Source organism: Passer domesticus, chromosome 14, assembly GCF_036417665.1.
Source record: "Passer domesticus isolate bPasDom1 chromosome 14, bPasDom1.hap1, whole genome shotgun sequence".
Taxonomy (NCBI): domain Eukaryota; kingdom Metazoa; phylum Chordata; class Aves; order Passeriformes; family Passeridae; genus Passer; species Passer domesticus.
Window position 1 is genome coordinate 4,256,139 of NC_087487.1, and position 14,035 is coordinate 4,270,173.

At 41.8% G+C, this 14,035-nt stretch overlaps 1 long non-coding RNA gene across 1 annotated transcript in view; it reads right to left on the reverse strand.

Moving 5' to 3' along the window:
* The window catches only part of LOC135280954 (uncharacterized), a 52,163-nt gene that overhangs the window by 27,255 nt on the left and 10,873 nt on the right, over positions 1–14,035 (reverse strand). Inside the window, exons 5-7 of the long non-coding RNA XR_010347754.1 lie at positions 10,260–10,390; positions 9,022–9,121; positions 7,103–7,274 (exon numbers count right to left, since the gene is read on the reverse strand). This is a non-coding gene — a long non-coding RNA (uncharacterized LOC135280954). The remainder of the gene's footprint in view (positions 1–7,102; positions 7,275–9,021; positions 9,122–10,259; positions 10,391–14,035) is intronic.

The window sequence follows — 14,035 nt, forward strand, 5'->3', positions numbered from 1 at the left end:
GGAGGAGATGCACTGTCACTTTTATCCTTGAATCTCAGCAAATTGACCATAAGGGAAAACTTAAAGGAAGTGGCAAGAAGTGAAATTTAAAAATGTGACTTCAAGGAAGAATGAATAATGTTAAAAAAAAAAAAAGCGCCAATTTAATTAGTTATTGCATGTGGTCTTCTGAAGGAGGGCAGAGGCTCCCTCTCAGGCTTGTCACTCATCCAGCATCACATTTAGTTCCTGGGGTTTAGGGTCTCTTCCCAGGTATATTCACATGGAGAGAACAGTTTCAGGCCTCAGAGGAGCATGTACAGTCACACTGTGCTGGGTATCTCTGCCCTGTGCCATGCCAGTGCTGCCCTGCAGGGACACAATGATGGGGAGGTTTGAGGTGGGGCAGGGGCCTTTGGGGACTGTATCACCTGATTCTTGCTGGAAGCACAGTCAGCTCCAGCAGGTCACCCAGGACCACGTCCTATATTGGGCTTAAAGTGTCTCCAAGGATGGAGACTCCAAAATGTGCTTGGGAAATATACTCCAATGTTTTACCACCTTACCAGCAGAAAAGGGGTTCTTTTTTCTGCATAAGTAAAATTTCCTGTATTTCAATCTGTCCTTGTGGCCTCTTGTCCTGTCACTGGATACTGCTGAATAAAGCCTGGCTTCATCCTCTCCACTCCCTCCCAGCAGATATTGATACATATCATTGAGATCTTCCCTGAGCCTTCTCTTCTGCAGCCCAGTGGGCACACTGCAGTTACTGACACAATAGAAATGTGCTTCTGAAGCCTCATCTTTTCTCAGGCAGGAAAGGAGTTAAGTCCTTAAAAAAGTTCTCCCTTCCTGTCACAGGAAGATAGGTTTCCAGCTGGGCTCATCTGTTCAAGTATTTAAACAGGTGAAGGCCACCTCTTTGGTTGGTTGAAAGGAAACTCAGCTGTTATTTAAGACTCTAAAAAATGATATATTTCTGAGAAAGCCTTGTCATGGAAGTTTGATGATAGGCCTGCAAGTTAGAGGGGGACAAAGCAAAGCAGTAGAATACTTGCAGACCCAATTCAAAGGCAGAGTTTAAGCCTGGGAAGGATAGAGGGACTTTGCCTACATTTCTCTGGTAAATAACTTAGATTCAGGTTTTTCTTGGTAGTTTTCTTCTTTAATATAAGAACTTTGAATTACATACCTATTCAGGTATATTGGACAAGACTAGACATGACTGTAACACTAGATGGAAAACAGTTTTGGTGGGCTCCCCCATTTTAGTGTATCTCTTTATTTTAGAGTATTTGATTCATTTTTTGTTTTGGGATATTAACAATGCAAAGCTATAATATAATTTGAACACTTCAATTAGCCTGCCTAGAAAACATAGGGCTTGTTTTCCTGTGCTCTTAGAGGCCAGCTAAGCTGTAAGTGGTGAACACCTAGAACGCTGCCTGTGCTGCAGCTGCTTTCCGTGAGCGTCAGCCTTATTGGGGCAATTACGTAAAACACCTGCATAAGCAAACAAAAGGCAACTGGATACTTCAGCCTGGAAAAACTCCTGATGCCTCAATGTTTCTGTTAGAGTCAGCAGCAAGAAGAAAATCAATCTCCTGGCATTAGCAAACAGCTACTCAGAGTTAAGAAATATTATCTTCAGGAGCTTTCGGAACTTCTGAAACAGCATAAAAATATGGGGGCATAAATGTGTCTTTCAAGTAAAAATCCTGTTTTGGGTAGTCTGATCAGCTGTGTTCAGTAGTGCTCACTGGTTGGAAGATCACATCTCAATTTAAATTTAAAAAAACCCCAGACAATTGTTTGAGGAAAAGAAGGTCGTTGTGCCAAGATCCTGGACTCATGTTCTACTAAGCAAATATTATTTGTTTCTCCTGCACTGAAGTAATACTTCTGCTGGCCTTTTCAAATGCAGTTATTTCAAGCATGCCTCTTGAGTTCTGGAGAACTGTTACTGCAAAGCAAGGCTTATGTTTTTCTTTCCAGAAATCCACTCAGGTTATCTCAAACACAATTTGAGTTGAAATATACTGACATATGGTACGGTAAAATGCAATTCCTGTAACTGAGCTCCATTTCAGGTAAAATTCAGAAATAATACCAAGGGAAGCAAATACATATGACCTAAATAGCCTAACAGGACAGATCTGTAGGCCAGGGATTAGGCAACATAGTGTTTGCAGTATCAAATTCTGCTTATTGCATCACTTTTTCTAAGCTACTCCCATTTCTCAGGCTGCTTTTGGAGAGGCACTGCTGAACACAGCACCTATGCTGCTTCTAGGTGCTTCATTTTCTGCTCCTGGGGCTTGGCTTTTCAGTCAGCCACAGTGACTGTGGTGAAAGACTGGGCATATGATGGGGCCTAATGGGCAAAAATTCTTCTATTTTTTTAGTCTAGGTAGTAATTGCTGAGGGTAAACTCTTAGTTTTCTTAGAGAACCAATGAAAGAAAAATTAGATAAATGTACAAATCTGTGAAAAGCCTATCTGTGAGTTGCCAGGCTGGGGAAGTTGTCCTGGAGAAATCAGTGTCAATGGGATTGCCCAGTGTGAGGACCTCTCTTGCAGGATTGCTAGGGAGGTCGTGCCACAAGCTGTGTGCCCATGGGGCCATCCCATGCTCACCAAGCTGTGTGCTCATGGGGCTCATCCATGCTTTCCCAGCTGCTGGCTGCTGGTTGTTGTCCTGTGTCTAGGTTGGAGCTCCAGCTTGCACGGGTGCCTGAACTGTGGGCCATGATATTTGGCCAGGGTAGGAGAGGGATCAAGTCATATCTATTGCTAGCTTTTTGCAGCAGGATTAAAACAAACAGTAGCCTTATGCTCACAGAATGAATAGCATAGTTAGAGGCTGTTTGTTTTTGAGTTCTGTGTGCCCTGAATAAAAAATGTGTGTAAGATTTATCTGCATATTTAAATGAATGGCATTTCAGTACAGACTTAATGCTGGTGACTGTCACTGAGATGTACTCTAATATTATTAATAGTGCCTTAGAAGCAAAGGCAGATGCTGAACAATCTGTCCTTGTAGCAGAGGTAAAATGAAGTTTAATGTAGTGGAGGGTCTGTGAACTAACCTACTTGGCATTGAGGTGATTGATGTAAAACATAGGAGTGATGCCCCAAAGCCCATCTCAGCCTGGGCTGTGCACAGTGCTGCCTGCAGAGTGGGGAAAGGCTCTACACTCTTTGACTATTTTGTGCCTCCATTAGGATTGATAAGCAAGTCACGTTTTGTGCTGCTGCCTATTTGCATTTAGGGTATCCTTTTAACAAGAAAAGAGCTTCCAGTTGTTCTTTGTTCCTGTCAGGAACAGAAATAGCTACAGTCCAGGTTCCTGGTAATAGGTGGCAATTGAGGAGAGCTACTGGGAACTGAGCACAGTCAATTGGATGAGAGGAAGGGTCCAACAAACAGGAGTGAATAATATTCACAGCCCTTTTTGCTTAGATAACCACCACAAGTGACCAGACATATCTGGTCTTCTGGTTTTGTTATTCCTACTCCTGCTACTTTTCTCTTTCTGACTATAAATATTCTAATGCTACAAAATTAGCTATCCTGTACGGTACAGTGAGAACCTGACCTTGTCAAGCATTGCATGTTCTGGACAGGAAAGAACTGAATGAGATTTTCCACTTTGCCTCTGTTCTGTTTAATCTAAATGATTTTTTTACTTACCTTTCTCAGCCTCTTCAGTGCAGTCAGGAGACAGCTGAAGGAGCACAAGGTGAAAGAAGAAAATCTGAAAAACCTTAGAGTTGCTTCTTTTTAGTCGGAGGACCAGACAAAGCTTTGGGTCTTCATTAAATTGCTATGATGGAGAAGCACTTATAGGGAAGCAAGTCACAGCATTTCTGTTTAAACTGTTGCTTAGAGGAGGTCACACAAGTTGTTTCCCAATGCTTGCATCCCCGTGTGCTGTGGATTTCCTATGGCTGTCTCGCCATGTTCCTCAGCTGCCTGTAAGGAAGAACTCTTCCCTCTTCCCTCTCTTAAGAGGTGAGAAAGACATTGAGAAATGCCACTCAGGTAAGAGGTTTATACTAAAGGTGCTCATTTGCTCATGCACAGAGGTGAAGTAGCTTAGAATGGCATTGTATGAATATTCAGGATCATTTCTATAAGCTCCTTATGAAAGTGCACAGTTCTAGAAAATGAAACCCTTTAACTCAAATATTTGTTGTGGCTTTGGTGGGGTGATTTTTTTTTTTTGTTAAATCTTCCTGTGCTAACAACTGCATGTTTCCCATGAGCAATAAACCTAATAAACCTGAATTTACCATACCAGTAAATATAAAAGCAGGAACAGATATCGTCTTGAAATCCCAGAGCCAACTTCAGCTTGCCTCTGAGGTTTCTGTGATTTCACTAGATTATTTTATGTAATTTTGATTCTAGAAGATACCCTAGTTGTAAGCATGTGTTGCTTGATCCTTTCTGACAGCCCAATGCCCACAGGAGAGAATTGCTTTCTGTTGAAATCCCAGCTCTTACATTTTGCAGAAGGCATGGAGCATTGGGCACAGCTGGCTTTTGCAGTGCTGCATGCCAGAACCTCAGCTGAGCTGGGGGCCCCAGCTCTGCTCCTGCATGCACTTGAACAGCCTGACAAAGCTTTGGTGTTAGACAGGCTCAGCATGACCTGCTGCCCAGCCTGCAGGGACTGCTGTGCTGAAGCTGACAATAAAGATGGAGCTGAAGTGGAGGAGAAGAAGGATCACCCAGTAAAGCTTGTTAAAGGCAAATAGCTCATGCTGAGTGTTGGCAAAAGCAATGTCACAAATGGTGAAAAAGTGACTGTAGTGGTAAATGCTGACTTTCACACCCCTAATTAGCTGCTGTCAAAGCTGATTCAAGACAATAATTCAGCTGTGCAGTGTTGAATCGTCTGGTCTGTGGGGGAAGAAGGAGGGTCAAACCTCCACAGATGATTTCTAATGGATAGGACAAGTTGTGTAGAGCCCTAAGTGTTTGCCACATGTGCTCCACCAGTGATAGAGGATGGCTGGGTTGGGAGTGAAGGCATTGTCAAGTGGGATTCTGTAAAGGAAAATACCCACCCTTCTCCTCAGATGCAGCAGAGAAATAATTTTGCATTTTTAAGATAAAGCTTCTGATTTCTGGAAAGTTCGGAAAAGCTACAAAACCTCTCCCACAGCTTTGTTGCTTATTAACCCAGCTGGTTTTTTTAACAGAATATTTTGCTGGGCTATTTCCTCTGGTATAATCCAGAGGAATCTGAAACAAGACCATTAGTATGAAAACGCTGGTGAAACTGAGAACTATTCTTAACCCACTGGGAAGACTGAACATTTTCTAAGTCTGCATAAATCCTAAGCACAAATCTAATTCAATAGTGTGCTTCCTAAGACTTGTCTTAACTGGATCTATTGGAAAGGAACAGACACATCTAGTGAATGTAGACAAAGAAGTATGGGAGCCAGCTGGAATATTTCTGTATTGTTCTAAAAAAGCATATGACTTTTTCACCATCTGTTTTGAAGATATCTTGCTAGGAATGAATGAGTTAAGGTTGCTTCAGGAATTGGACTGAGTGGAAGTTATGGGACAACAGACACGTCCAGCTGACAACCCTTGGAAGTTACTACATGGGCACAGGACATGAGAAGAACACTTGAGAATTGCACAAATATGAACAAAAACAAAGGAAGATTTAATCCACGGGACTGTTTAAAAGGTCAAAATGCAGCATGATCTCAGGGAAGTTACTGGAAAAAAACCTGATAAAGTCAAAAGCCAAAATGCAGGGCAGGTCTGCCAGTATGGAACTAATCTGCTCCATTTATTTATATTTCCACTCAGTGCTTGTGCTGTAAAGAAATATTATTTGAGGACTGAGTACCACTCACATTTCACTTTTGCTTGATAAGAACTTTTTTTTCCTAAAGAAAAATAGTCCTTGTTATGGCTTTGGCCCATGGCTTTTTGTCAGCTTCAGAATCCTGGCATAGCTGATGCTGGCAGGGAGCCAGAGACCCCTGGGTCCAGCCCCTGCTGACATGAGGTCAGCTACAGCAGAATGCCCAGGACCACGGTCACTTGGATTTTGAATATCTTCAAAGGATGGACATTCCACCTCTCTGGGAAACCTGTCCTAGTGCTCCCCCACCCCCAGAGTAAAAAAGCAGCATTTTTCTCCTCTTCCTTCTCCTGTGTCATCTTTTGTGTAAATGGAATTTCCCCTGTTTCATCTGCACCCATTTCCTTTTGTTCATTCTGGTTGCACTGAGAAGAATCTGGTTTCATCTTTGCTTCCTCAAATCACACTACCATTGCTCCTTTTACTCAGTTTCACTTTCCAAACACAGGAGATGACTTCTCTGTGCATTGCTTATATGTTTTGCTAATACCAGAAGTGTAATAATATAAGATGTCTCACCCATCTTGGCTTTATTTTAAAATACTACAAATATCTGTGGTCTGACCTTGCTTACATTACATGCAATGGGAATCTCAGAATGTCATAAGTGCCAGGCTAAAAACTTTTAATACCTATGTGAGATGCACTGTCATCAGTATAAAATGCAAGTGTTAAAAAATTAAGAAGACTTAAAACCTGAAAAGTATATTGACAAGAATATTTGGCAAGGCTGAAATCTTGCTTCTTTAATAGACTACCAGTGCACAACACTGGGATTCAGTCATGATCCATTTCTCTGCTCATTGCACTTAAATTAACAAGATTTTTGACTGCACAAGCTGCAGGACCAAAGTGTGTCAAGTGAAAGGGTGAAAACATACAAAGTATGTGATTCCAAATGCATCAACCAGACTAACAGCAGTTTAAAAGTGAAGACAGGAGTTGTTGAATGTTTTTCTGAGGAGTGATCCTGAGCCCTCATTGCAAAATAATATAGTGGATAAACATGTATTATCATACAGGAGACACAGCAATGTCTGAAGAGAAGTTTTTGCCAGAATACATCAGAAGAGTAAATTCTTTTTACCATAGTCTTGAATATACTAGTGTAGCTACCACTTATGAAACATTAAAAAACTAGGAAAAAAAGAAAGCAGGACTGAGTTAGTGGTAGCAGCAATGGCAGTAAGAACTATATTTCTGTGTATGATGGGAGGGAACTTTACCTCTTTCTGCTTTCCATTAGTCCCTCTGACATTGTGCAGCCTTCTCCATCTACCTCACTGTGCCCTCTTGTTTATCCTTATTTTGTTGTGTGATGATTATGTGAGTGGGTGGACACCTCAGATGTGTCCATCTGGAGAAAACCAGAGTAGTCTCAAACTGACATCTGTGCAGCTAGACAACAGAGGATAAATCCAGCTAAGTAACATGAAAATTATGCTGTTTTCACCTATTATGTTGTACAGATTATGAGCAATAAGAAAAAGTGAAAGTGGCACTTATGTGCCATAGGCCTCATAGGTATAATAACAGCAACAACAGAAACATTGGAGGGAGGCCTGGACCCTGAAACAAAACATTAAATGTTCCCATGTAAAACACTGCTGACAATTTTATAAATCAGCTAAACAGAAAAAGATCATTTTCTAGTGGATACATCATAAGAAAAACTGGGGATCGTCATCATATTCAATGACATGAGCATTTTGGGTACTGCAAAGCTACTGAATTGTCACCTACAAGTCTCACACTGCCCTGGTGACTGATTTTGAAAATGTGGGTAACAGTTCTCTGATTTGGAAAGAGCTGGCAGCACACTGAAGCTTGGCTTGCTCATGGTGCTCTTACACATTGAGTAGTGGTAGGTGAGAGGAGACCTGTTAGCCATACACGTGGTTAAACTAACACAGGCTGTGCTGCCAGATTTCCTGGAAACTACAAAAGGAGACATAATTGGATGTAAGGGGAAAGGAGCAATCCAGTACACCACACAGAACTCTAGTTCTACAGGTTTCTTCTACACCATGTCTACTTAAATGTCACTGAAATATAAACATTAACACAATCCATTGGCAGAGCAGGACTTGCTCAGGTATATGAAGCAGAAAACATTTAATGAGGAAACTGGTGATATTAAAGTACATTATAAAACACAATTATTGACCTCCTAATTTAATGAAGCATTGCATCTCATTGGAACAAGCAATTGGTGCAATAGAATAGTTTAGGAAATAAGAGACCTATTTATATCTCCCAGTAGTTTAAAATGGTTCTAGAGGTGAAAACAAAACAAAAAAAGCAAGGCCATGGTGATGCTAAGCTAACTGTCCAGGTGAGGAAAGATTTTTGATTTGCTAATTTATTATGTGCCTTGACCATATGGGGTTTTTCCTCCCTACTCCCTCTCCCCTTCAGCTTCTGAGTTTCTGTACACAGGCACCAATATGTGTGTCAATAAGGTAACAGGATTCTACTCTGGGCACGTGAAAGGGAAGCACGCAGCCAGACTCTGTGTTCCTGCTCACTGTGTATGAAAGCAGATTCATAATTTATGCTGCTGCTGAATAAGTCCAGGTACCAGTGCATTGCAATGATTAATTTAACAAAGCTTACTTAGAAATGACACCACAAGTAATACCTAATGGCAGGTTGGTTCACTCTTGTAAGTGCACATTAGCTGTTACTTTTAAGAAAGGACAAAGGGCTGAAAGTCTGTTCTTCCTAGTCAGTCTGACAGATAAAATGGGAGGTTGTATATTTCTGATTGCTCAGGTGATCCCACATAATTGCTCAGGTGTGTCAGCTGCTTGAAGCAGCTTTGGCCTGCAAAGGAGAGGGTCAGTTTCCCCCCGTGCACGATCAGGGCTCAGTATAATGTATAATCAAGGTGAATGCTTATCCCTTTCATGAGCCCACGGTGGGTACAGATAGCACTCGGCCAGTCTGCCAGTGCCACCAGGCTTACTTGATTTGTTTTGGAATTAACAGTTGCTTCAGACCTGGGACACAGTACCCAGCCTCCAAGTGCACCTGGACAAATGTTTTGAAGAACACTTTGCAACTGTAACTATGTGCCTGTCAGCCATGTGCTGCTGATATGTGCCATGAGCTGCTGATGTTTCTTGGTGCAGCTTTGACTTACCAAACAGGTTCTTGAGGCAAGGCTGGCCAAACAGTTTGGTTCATCAGCTCTGCAGTGAACATACCTCCCAGACTGCCTCAGAACAGTCAGATCACTGGACCTGCCATGAAAACAAATTAACTTGATATAAAAATACTTTTAACTTGTAATTGAATGTTTTTGTCAGGGAAACTGCCAAATCCTCATTTCACATGAACAGATATGTGAGTCATAACAGTTGAGCATGTTTATTGTACATGTTCTTTTCAAAACACACGTTTAAACAGATGGCTTATGTTGACTATTAATGCAGTTCCTGCAATTAAGTTCAATCTGAACGAAGTCGACAGGGACTGACATTCTATTGACATCAAAGCTGCTGTACTGCATCTTCTCCCTACGAATGTTCAAATTTGGATCTGCTACTCCAGCCTTACTGAAATGTCAACTGTGATAAGTCACGATGCAACTGAAGAGGAGAGATAAGTACCTGGCGTCTTCCTAGATTACTCTTTGACGGGGATTTATTATTTACATATTCATGCTGTTACATTTCAATGGTGAAAGTCCATGTTTGAGCAAATTGCTAGAAATAAACACAGCAGTAGGAAGAAATTAGTCTCTCTCTCTACAGATGTGGTGAGCTCAAACCACAGGCAAGTGAACTCCCCATGCAAGGAACCCAAGTCCATGGTGGTGTTGTGCTGTACCCACTGTACTGCCCAAAAATGCTGCTGTCAGGCTTATGGTCCTGCAGGCATGGCCACATACCTGGTGAAACTCAAAGCTCTTGAAGTGCAGTGCTGTGGCAGGATATTGCAGTAGTGACTGGCAGAAGAGTGTGAGAGCAGCTCTGGTGACACAGCCCAGACTACAAAGCTGAGGTAGCTTTGGGGCTTTCTGATATGCAGCCCATTTTGATGTGTTTAAAAATCCCAGACAGGTTTCTCCTCTAAAATTTTTTGCAGTCTTTGAATTTATGTAAACATTCATGCCTGCAGCAATGTGCTTCATACTTTAGCTGTGCACTATGTGAAAAAATGTCTCCCCTTCTTTTGAGTTAGCTATTATCTTCATTTGACAATCTGCAGTTCTTTCATTGGAAGAAACACTGAACAATTTTTCCCTCCTCACTGTCTTTTGTCACTAATGATTTAACAAGTCTCTTCTATCATCTGGTGTGCTTTGCAGCCTGAGGGATTCTATGCTATTTTTATCCCTTTTTCCTGTATTAACTCATCAGTAATTTACTTACCTACCTCGGTCATTTCCAAACACCTGTCTGCAGCAGGTAATGTGTTGGCCCTGAAGCTGGCTCTGTATGGCTGCAGCTCAGCAAAGAGGCTATCCAGCCCCTAGTGATCCATTTAGGAGCTGTTGACTGTGACTTCTGAAGCGACACAGAAGAATAGATTTAGTGAATTAGAGTAACAGGAATGTCTATTAGATACTGCTGACCTTTCCCTCCTTCCTTGGTACTTTCCTAAAGCAAATTCCATCTTTACTGCTTCTACTATATTGTTCACTTTCATTTAGTAGTAGGAAAACCTACATTTCATACATGTCTTTAGAAAGAGATGTTTTCAAACGTCCTTTCATTATCCAGTAGCAACTTTGTAAACATGCATGGGAGCAGCTTTCATACAGCACAGAGCTGTACAGTAGTCATGCTATTTTTCCTATCTGCTCTAGCAGGGCCTGTGACACACATTCTTGAAAGACCTCCAAGTGTCACTGCATGATGCTGGACAAGGCTGAGGTTGAAGCAGAACAAGGTCCCTTCTATTTCCAAGTCTGGCACATGTTCAGTGTAGCAGGGCTGGCACTGTCCAGCAGTGAAACAGCCTCCATGCTGGAACTCCACCATCTGTTGGAGCAGAGAGCTCGTTTGCAGTCACACTCATGCAAATACCCAGGCAGCCATAGTCAACAATCTAATTAAGTCTGAACATTAATACATGCAACCTAAACCACAAATAATTACCATTCTTTGAGTGGAATTCTCTGCTGGAATTAAAAATCCCACTGTATTTCTGGAAAAGACTCTCTGAGGAACAACAATAAAGCTCTCTGAAAAACAACATGCAGTTCTCAAATCTCTTCTGATTTGTTTTTTATTACCTTTAACAAAATCTACCCATCACGAAGAAGAGCAACAGCTATATATATCATTATCTAATTTCTGACCTTTCATTTTAGTAAATATGTTATAATAGCAATGAACTGTACAGAGTTATTATTTCAGCACTCTCAGATAATTACAAAATCTAACTTCACCAAAAAATACTTCATCTTAAACTCCTGAAAACCTATATACAGTCTCTCACAAAGCCAGTGAATTATCCTGGCAAGAATAATTTTCTCTCTAGAAAGTTATAGTTCGCATTTTAGCTGACCACTGTTCTAGGAAGGAAGTCTTGACTCCAAAGGGAAAACAGCCTGGATGCTTCTCCAGTGAGATGTAACTACAGCAACCATGAGGCACAGCTATTTGCCTTTATAGAAAGGAGCAAAGTTGTGCTGGAGCTTGATTAAATATTTGTGAAGCTGACTTAACATCCTTTTGCCAGGTGAACCTATCATGCTCTAAGCAGCTGTGTAAAAATAACGCACGAAAACAGATTATTTTTATAACTTTTCTTGAAAAAAGGGTCCACAGAAGTACAGGTAATGAACAGGTACTAGAAATATTAGGAAGTTGATTACAATTGTAGCTCAAAAAGCTAGTTATTTTGGTTGCTTGATATTTCTTGTCATTGGAGCTGGATTTCAGTCATTGCTAACTTTGTCAAATCACAAGTTTTTGGTCTCGTTTTCTAGCCTGGATGGTAACCTCAGAATGCATTTTAGTGAGAAAATGAATAATTTTTCTTGTTTCTGATCAAGCTGTGTGTACATGAACCCTAAAGAGTAATTAAGCCTGTTTTGCCCATGCATGCAAACAGAGTCAGACTTTGCCCATCAAAGCTGCTCTGGGCCCAGCACAGAGCCTGTATTTTTTTGTGCTTACATTGATCCTGTGCTAGAACTTAATGGTTGTATGATAAGAAGGAGGAGTGAAGACCAAGAGGAGGGAGGGGTCACCTCAGGGAGCTGGCAGGACATGGCAGCCCTCTGCAGGAGTGGGTAATGGCTCTGGGAACACAGTGGTGGCTGGGGGGACCAGCCCAGCTGGCCAAGGACTCAGCAGGAAAACAGCTCAAAGAACTGGGGCTCTGAGAAGACAAAAGAGGGAAGAGGGTCAACCTAGCAGAAGAGTAAAGCAATGGAGATTTTGGAGGGACTGCACTGGTCAAGGTAAGAAAATCAACAAGAGCAGCAGTTTCTCAAGCAGCAGAACCAGTTTTTTGGAGTTGAGGATAAAATATCCCAGGTTAATAGAGTTTATTTTTTAATGTGTGTTTTCTGAAAAGTGTTTTAAAACAACCTATTTCAAAAGTATAATACTAACATGATTGCTACCATCACAGGAAGCAGCCAGATCTTTGCTGGAGTAGAAGCTTCCCAAGTGATTTCTGAAGGATTTTGGGAGTGGGAAACTGTTGGTCAAAGGGCAGGGGATGATGGGGGAAGGCAGCGTGGGTAGACACTTTGAGCCAGAGGAAATCTGATGAATGCTGTTGGTTAGCAATAAATGCCTGCAGGTTACATGCATTCATGAAGAATTTCTCAAATCCAAATTATGGAACAAATGGAAGGAAAAATGGCCACCTTATGGCCACCACATTTCTTGAATTTTCCTCCCTACTGTGTTAAACAAATGATATCATTTTACTGGTGCATTATTTTCAGCTTCCTGTTTTTAAGCTTGTTGGCATTTCCTCCAGTCCCAGAAAAACTAATTTACTGAGAGATTATAGAGCAGTTACTTTGTGTTGGTTTAGGCAGACACTCAGATTCTTTCTGACATTGCAGACTAATCTCTACTTCCCTTCGGCTTGTGGATAAATGCAACAAACTTTCCACAGTCATGGGGGTAAATAAGGATCTTTACAGGTAAAGCAGGAAAATTAGCGTGGTCCTCTTTGAAAAGTTGTATCATACTTGAAAACAGCAGCTTTCATTGTAACCTTGTGTCTGCTGAGCATCAGTAGGGATCCTGGTTTGGGCTTCCTTGTTCTGCGCTGCCAGCTGTGAGGAATGGAGGTCTTTTGGCAGTGGCCCTGGTAAATTGGTAGGCCATAAAGCTTGTTTCTCAGATAGAAGCAGGTGTGAATGATGATCAGATGTTTATTTTGTGGTTTGTATTAATTTTGTGGTTTGGTTCCCCCCTCACTTCCAGAATTTGCTGCAAGTGAACAGATTTTGCTTTTCCATCTAGTGGTAGTCAAAGCACCAACAGGTGCTTTCCTTGCTTGTATGCAGAGTATGAACCATCACTCATCTTATGAGTCATCCTGGCCAGGCTGGCACCTGTGGCATAGTGGAGGTGTCCTCATTCTTCTCTGTCATGTGCCTTTGGCAACTGAGTGTGTAGAAAGAGGTGGTGAGAGCAGGATACACACACTTTAAGCTACAAAGCAATTATTTGTTGCCTTATTGGCATAGTTGAGACTGACAAGTTCCCAGGCTAAGGAGAGCTGGCAGAGACCTGACAGCAACAGGGGAAAACAGTGTTCTCTTGTTCCCTGGTACCAGCTCACCCTCAGAGTAGCTGAGTTGCCATCCTCAAATCCCTGTTTTTGATTTAGGTCTTTATGGCTTTCCAGGAAGTGCCATTCTCCATCTCAACAATCTTGCTTCTGTCTGTAAAGTTCTCTTGCTCATGTTGTCCAGCCCCAGCTGACACAGAGCTCTTGCTCATAATTTGGTGGTTTTCTCGGAACTCTGAGTGGGGATTACGCTGCTGTGCTTCAAAACAGAGCCTCAGGTTACAGAGGGCTGAGACAAAAGAGGAGGGTAACAGAGGAGGTGCTGCCATGAACTCTGCTATCTGAGCAGGCTGCTTGGTCTGGGAAATCTGGCACACAGCCTCCCCCCACTCTGTGCTGGCACAGAGCTAAGAGCCCATAGCTTGGATAAGGTAAAACTGCAT